Source organism: Cnephaeus nilssonii (assembly GCF_951640355.1).
Source record: "Cnephaeus nilssonii genome assembly, chromosome: 16".
In the NCBI taxonomy this organism is placed as follows: Eukaryota; Metazoa; Chordata; class Mammalia; order Chiroptera; family Vespertilionidae; genus Cnephaeus; species Cnephaeus nilssonii.
In genome coordinates this window covers 40,472,271-40,479,364 of record NC_137087.1, presented here as the reverse complement: position 1 = coordinate 40,479,364, position 7,094 = coordinate 40,472,271, and positions in this window count along the sequence as shown.

Sequence of the window (7,094 nt, the reverse complement as noted above, 5' to 3'; positions counted from 1 at the left end):
AGGCTCCTGCACAAAGCGGCGGTTTGGGGCCACACCCCCAGCCAGGCGCCCAGGACCAGGGGCTGCTGCTGGCCTCCTGGGTTTGCCGAGACCCTGGCTGCCACCACTGTGTACTGCCCAGGGTCCCTGCAAGCCTCGAGCCTGGGGCCCATGGTGGGGCTGGCTGCTGGCCTTGGGGCGTTTGGAGACAGGGATGTTCCCGCCCCGCCCCAGAGGCTTTCCAAGCTCCAGCACCAAGTGGCGGTTTGTGTCCATGCCCCAAGCCTAGCGCCCTCCACAGGGGGATGGCTGCTGGCCTCTGGGGTGTGCGGAGACCCCGGCAGCCACCACTGGTTGGCAGGGACACGCCCCTAGGCCAGTGGACACAACCCAGGGGCTGCATGAGCTGCAGAGGATACACCTTTTTAAAAAAATTTTTATTGATTTTTTTTTTTTACAGAGAAGAGGGGAGAGGGATAGACAGTCAGAAATATCAATGAGAGAGAAACATCCATTAGCTGCCTCCTGCACACTCCCCACTGGGGATATGCCTCCAACCAAGGTACTTGCCCTTAACAGGAATCAAACCTGGGACCCTTCAGTCTGCAGGCCCACGGTCTATCCACTGAGCCAAACCATTTTGAGAGTAAATACCTTTTCTGACAACTCATTGGCTAAGCTCCCTGTAGGCCACCAATTGAAGTGTTCTTGGTAATTTGGGTTATAAGAATCCAAGAAGGTAATCTAGAGTTTTTCCACCACACTCTTGAAGGAGGAGGCCAATTGAAGTGTTCTTGGTAATTTGGGTTATAAGAATCCAAGAAGGTAATCTAGAGTTTTTCCACCACACTCTTGAAGGAAAAAATGAAAGTCCCTTGAGGGGTCCCAGATTGGAGAGACTGCAGGCTGGGCTGAGGGACAACACCCCCCCCGCTACCCCCCTCCCCCGCTGTGCACGAATTTCGTGCACCGGGCCTCTAGTAGTAACATAATAGTGAAAATAAGATAATACTAAATGAAATGGAAAAATGCACAATGTTTAAAGATTTTCATATTTGATCCTCTTAACAACCCTTTAGCCAAGTATATAGAATAGATAAGGACAGTGTTATTAGCCCATTTCTTTTTTTTTTTTTTTCAATTTTTTTATTAAGGTATTATATGTGTACATATCTTACCATTGCCCTCCCCACACCCCACTCCCATACATGCCCCCACCCCCCAGAGTTTTGCATCCATTGGTTATGCTTATATGCATGCATACAAGTCCTTTGATTGATCTCTTATCTCCCCCACCTCTCCCTAACCTTCCCCTTGTAATTTGACAGTCTGTTTGATGCTTTACTGTCTCTGTATCTATCTTTTTTTTCAAGTTTATAATGTTCTTTATTATCCATAAATGAGTGAGATCATGTGGTATTTTTCTTTCATTGACTGACTTATTTCACTTAACATAATGTTCTCCAATTCCTCCCAGGTTGCTGCAAATGATGAGAATTTCTTCTTTTTTATGGCAGCATAGTATTCCATTGTGTAGATGTACCACAGTTTTCTGATCCAGTCATCTGCTGACGGGCACCTAGGTTGTTTCCAAATTTAGCCCATTTCTTATTTGAGAAAACTAAGCCCAGCGAAATTAAATTCATTTATTAAATGTATATTGTCTATTATGTGCCAAGAATGTACTTTCATGCTCTCAGGAGCTTAAATTCTAGCAGGGAAGGCAGACAAGCAATCACCATATGTGGGGTAAGAACACATTAAGGACAGGACTTCCTGATTGGAGAAGGCGTCTGTCCCTAATGGCTTTAGCTATACTCACAGTTGCCTTACTTGTTCTAAGTTCATGACGAGACTCTTAAAAGAAAAGGTGAGGTACTGAATGAAACTACTGGAGGGCAGTTTCATTTCTTTTGTATCCCTCACCCTACTTCAAACCCAGAGTGCTCAAAACAACACGTGTCCTCATCCTTCATCCAAAAGAATGGCTCCTCTCATGTTTCCTAATCCAGTGTACTGCAGCACCACCAAATTTGCAGGGACCCCTCCTCCCTTCTCACCCTCCCACTTTCAGTAGTAAGTGCTATAAGCTCTTCCTTTATGCTCCATGTCCCCTGCTGGAGCCTTTTTTCCAGCCGTCATTTCTTGGGCCTTTGCCATAGGCCAGTGGTTCTCAACCTTTCTAATGCCGCGACCCTTTAATACAGTTCCTCATCTTGTGGTGACCCCCAACCATAAAATTATTTTCGTTGCTACTTCATAACTGTAAATTTGCTACTGTTAATGAATCGTAATGTAAATATCTGTTTTCTGATGGTCTTAGGCGACCCAGCTAGCGGTTCTCAACCTGTGGGTTGCGATTCATTAACAGTAGCAAAATTACAGTTATGAAGTAGCAACGAAAATAATTTTATGGTTGGGGGTCACCACAAGATGAGGAACTGTATTAAAGGGTCGTGGCATTAGAAAGGTTGAGAACCACTGCTATGGGCTAACATCCAATCTCCCTAGTTACTGATTTCTTTTTTTTTTAATTCTTTTTATTATTATTATTTTTTAGTTACTGATTTCTTACATAAAATCTCATTATGCCATTCCAGTACTTTAAAAGTCATGGTCCTCTATCGGTGAAGATAATAGAATTCAAGTTCTTGTTAACGAAAAAAACCATTGAAACCTGTAAAGAATTTTAGTGAGTTTATTTGAGCCAAACTGTCGACATATGCCGGGAAGCAGAACTTCAATGAATTGAGATTATGCTCCGGAGAATGCAGGGTTACATCTATTTTTATACATTGCCATCAAAGGAGGGACATAGGTGGGCTACATGAAATTCATTGGATAAAGTCAAATGGTGGGAAACCCCTGGGATTGGACAAAAGTAAAATGATGGACACATACTTAGGTGGGTACAGGAACAATTAACATGATAATGAAGGAATTTGAGGCATCTGTCCTGGCACCTACCACATTTGGTTGTGCCCCAGGGGCTCCAGCAAAAGAAGGAAGTTACAAGTTACCCAGACATCTCACAGATATGTTATCTTAGAGGCAAAAAGGCAAATGGGCTCAGTAAAGAAGATCCAAGTTGATCTTTGTCAGGGAAGATAGCAGCCTAGGAATGACTGCCCACTATAACCTGTTTGTAGTTAAATATTTAATTTTCAGACCATCTTTTGTGGTTATTTTAGGTCTCTGAGTTTTCAAGACTGCCACACAGGTCTCCCCTGAGCTTGTCAGGTTAGCAGGTGGCTTCTTTCGTTCACATTCTTTAGCATGACTCAGAAATCAATGTGCAAGGTGGCCAACACCTCTCCTGCCTTGTCCCACATGCAGGGTATGTCTCATGCCTCTCTTCCTGGTCTGATCCTGGTCCCTCTTCTAGATGAACTGCTTACTTCTTGTCCCACAAAACACACCTCGAATGTCTATTCTCTTTTTAAAGCCTTGCCTGAATCCCTGGGCATCCCTTCCTCTGGAATTAATCACACACTCTTGATAGATCCTCCCTTCCCCCAACTGATGGACGGAGTATGATGTAAACTCCACCTGCAGCCGGTCATTCCTGAACACCTTATGGACTGTACATTGAACCACCAATCAGCACCTGCCATATACCCTAAGCCCCCAATTCCTAAGTCCCTAGGTGCCTAATCATGTGCCTTACATGAAACCACCAATCAGCGTGTGCTGAGTGCCCTAAGCCCCGTCCCTTCTTTTCCTCCCCTCAAAAGGCACTCTCACCCCAGCACGCTCTCTCACTCTCCACTCTCAAGCCCTCCCCCTCTCTCTCTCCCTCTCTCCTTCTCTCCCCCTCTCTCCCCCCCTCTCTTTCTCTCTCTCTCTCTCTCTCTCTCTCTCTCTCTCTCTCAAGCTCTCTCTCTCTTTCTCTCAAGCTCTCTCTCTCTCTCTCTCTCAAGCCCTTTTCCCTTCTGGAAGACGGCCGGCAGGGTGATCGCCAATAAAGCCTGTGTCCTGGTATCCCATGGTCTCCGGCCCTCTATTTCATCTTTCATCATGGTGCCGAAACTGGGTGAGCATGGACTATCCTCGAACCTAGCCCCGAGCTTCTGACTCCTGCTCTGGCTCTGCTCGGCGGCATGGTTCTGAGTCGATTGGCCTGCTCAGAACACTTCTCGAACCCTGCCATACCAGGACACGTGGGAATCTCGTCGCTTTCTTCTAACCGGTAGGCTTCAGGGACCCCCCCTCCCCCACTCTCCCTCTCGTTCCCTTGACCTGGAAGGGCCTCGGAGTTTTCCCGAAATCTCGGCTTCACGTCTTCTCGAAAGCCCAGGCGCCTGGCCGGGAAAACTCTGCTCGTCTCTACGGGAAAGGTATCGGGGTGACGACCTTGAAACCTTCTCTCGTCTCTCTCTCTCGGGTTGGCTGAGGGAGAAGAAGGACGCTTCTTCTTTCCTCCCCAACATCTCGTTGGCCCTTCCATCCGGTCATGGGAACCTCTCAATCCAAACCCTCTCGTAACCTCAAAGAAGCTCTACCTGGCCACAATATAAACTCGACAATGTCTCTCTGTGGCCTGAAAATTCCAATATCCTCCGAGATCTAGATAATTTTTGCCACCGGATTGGAAAGCGTTTGAGATTCCTACGAACAGGCTTCCCCCCCCTTCCGCTCTCCCCCCCTCGCTTGATCCTCCTCGTGAAGTCCTCTTTGCCCTCTCAAACCCCTTTCCCTGTCTTCTGACTCTTTCAACCCAGTGGATCATTTCTCTCCACGTGTCTCAATCTCGCCACCTCCTTACAATCCTAAACCTGTCCCTCTCTGACTAAGCACTTTTTTTCCCCAGGTCATCCCCGGAGTGCAGGAGTCCTTGGAGGACTCCGGGAGTACGTTTAACTTTTTTTTTTTTTTTCCTTTACACTCACTGGTCCCGCCCACTGACCAGCGGCAGCGGCAGCGGCTGCATTTACAGGCCCTTCCTCTCCCTCAGGGTGTTCGCTTCCTGAGTCCTCAGTCTCCCTGCAAAGCCCCTCCTGGTCCCGCCCTCATTATGGGAGGCAGGATGGGGCATTTCTACCTCTGAGAATTCTAACCCCCCCACCTTCCCCTGTGCTCTCCACCTAATCTCCGCTCCTGTGGCTTCCAGCAAACAAATTTACAGGTGGCTGGCCATTTCCCTTCTCACTCTCTGACCTTTCTCAAATTGAAAAACGCCTAGGCTCTTTCTCTTCAGACCCTCTTAACCAGCAGCCGCCTTCTCCCCAGTCCCTGAGAGCCCAAATCCTGAGAACCTGAGCTCCAAAACAGCCTTTCCATCTAATACTCATTCTCAGGCCCAAAGACTGCCTTCCTCAACAGCTTCTTCTACTCTCGCGTCCACTCTGCCCCTGAGGAAGGCAGCAGGAACTGAGGGCACACTCTTTGAGTCCATGTCCCATTCTCTATGTCCAGCCTCACAGATTGAGAGGCATCTCAGGTTTCTTTTTCCACTGACCTGACCACCTTTACTCCCCGACATATGCCGCAACTGCAGGTCCACAAGCCCCTCAAAAAGACCTCGTTAACCTAACCTTTAAGGTCTTTAATAATAGAGACAAGGAGACCCAAATCCAAAATCAAAGTCGAGATCAGGCCAAGGCTCAGGCCCATTAGGGAGCCTTCCAGCTCCTAGCCACCACTCTCACGAACCCCAAACGGAGTGCCGGTCCTCCAACCGCGGGTAAGTCAGGGGCTAAGCCTCCTCCGGACCCATGCTTCACATGCAGCAAGGAAGGACACTGGGCCAAGTCCTGCTCAAAACCCGAGACCCCCGCCTGGGCCCTGCCCAAGGTGCGGAAGGGAAGGACACTGGAACTCAGACTGTAGTCTGGCTCCTCCGGTCTGGCCTCAGCCAGTCCAGCATGGCCGCCCTCTGGATCCGGTTTGGAACTCCCAGACCTCCTGGGACTGGCCACCAAAGAAGCTGCCCAGGCCCCAACAGGGCCCCACAGACTTACATCACCAGGACAGAGCCTCGGGTAACGACTGTGGTGGCAGGTAAGCCGATCTCCTTCTTAATTGACACTAGGGCCACTTATTCTGCCCTCTCCAAATTCGCTGGGACCCTTGTCCACTCCTCAGTCTCTATTATGGGGGTTGACGGATCAGTTTCACAGCCATTAGCCACCTCACGTCTACACTGCATCTTACTAAATTCCCCCGCTCACTCTTTTCTCATTCTACCTTGGTGCCCGGCCAGGGCTACCATGCATCCCCTCTTAAAACCCAGTTGTCCCAAACCACAGTCACCTATCTCAGTTTCACTCTCTCACCCCAAAAGGCCAAGCCATTCCTTGGACTGTAAACGCCTTATCTCCTTATCTCCTCTATGATCATTATCTGTAGGAAGAATGTGGCCATTTGGGACTGAAGCAGCTAGAGGCCTGGCTATCCTGGGAACTGGCTGCGGAGCCTGCTCCCTCCCTCGCTGCCTTTTCTAGCACACAATACTGAAACATTGATTGCTAGACATGTTTAGAAATACTTAATAGAAGGTCTGAGGCATGGTTATGCATTTTTGAAGGACATAGAAGGAAGGTTTGAAGGCTAATTTGAAACTGTGAAGGTTTTTGTGAAGGTTTGTGCATGTGATGAGATGGAACAGAGGAAAGTAGAAAGAAAGGAAGAAGGAACTCTCAGCAAGAAAGTGAGGCTTCAGTCTCCAAGCCTGGCAGGACAAGGTTGCTGGATACTTCTTAAGCTAAACCAGAATATTCAGTGTCTAATCTCTTATCCAACCATCCAGGTCCCTGGCTCTCACTACTCCTTTCCTTCCCTTTCCCTCCCACTTTCACTGCAATACAATCTCAATCACTCATCTGTCACCCCTTATTGGTAGCGCCATGGTGACTACTCTCTCAGCTTGGAGTGCAGAACTAGAAAAAAGAATCTCATACCCTTTAGTCCACCTCTTCTCCCTACACCTTTCAGCTTGTCTCCATGATAGGGATTTTTCTTACCCTGTGGGGAAAACACATACATCTGGCTCCCCATCAACTGGACAGGAACCTGTACTTTCATCTATCTCTCACCCAATGTAGATGCAGCCCCAATAATCAGTCTTTACCTGTCCCTGTAACCCATCATATCTGACACAAAAGGGCAGTCCAGAT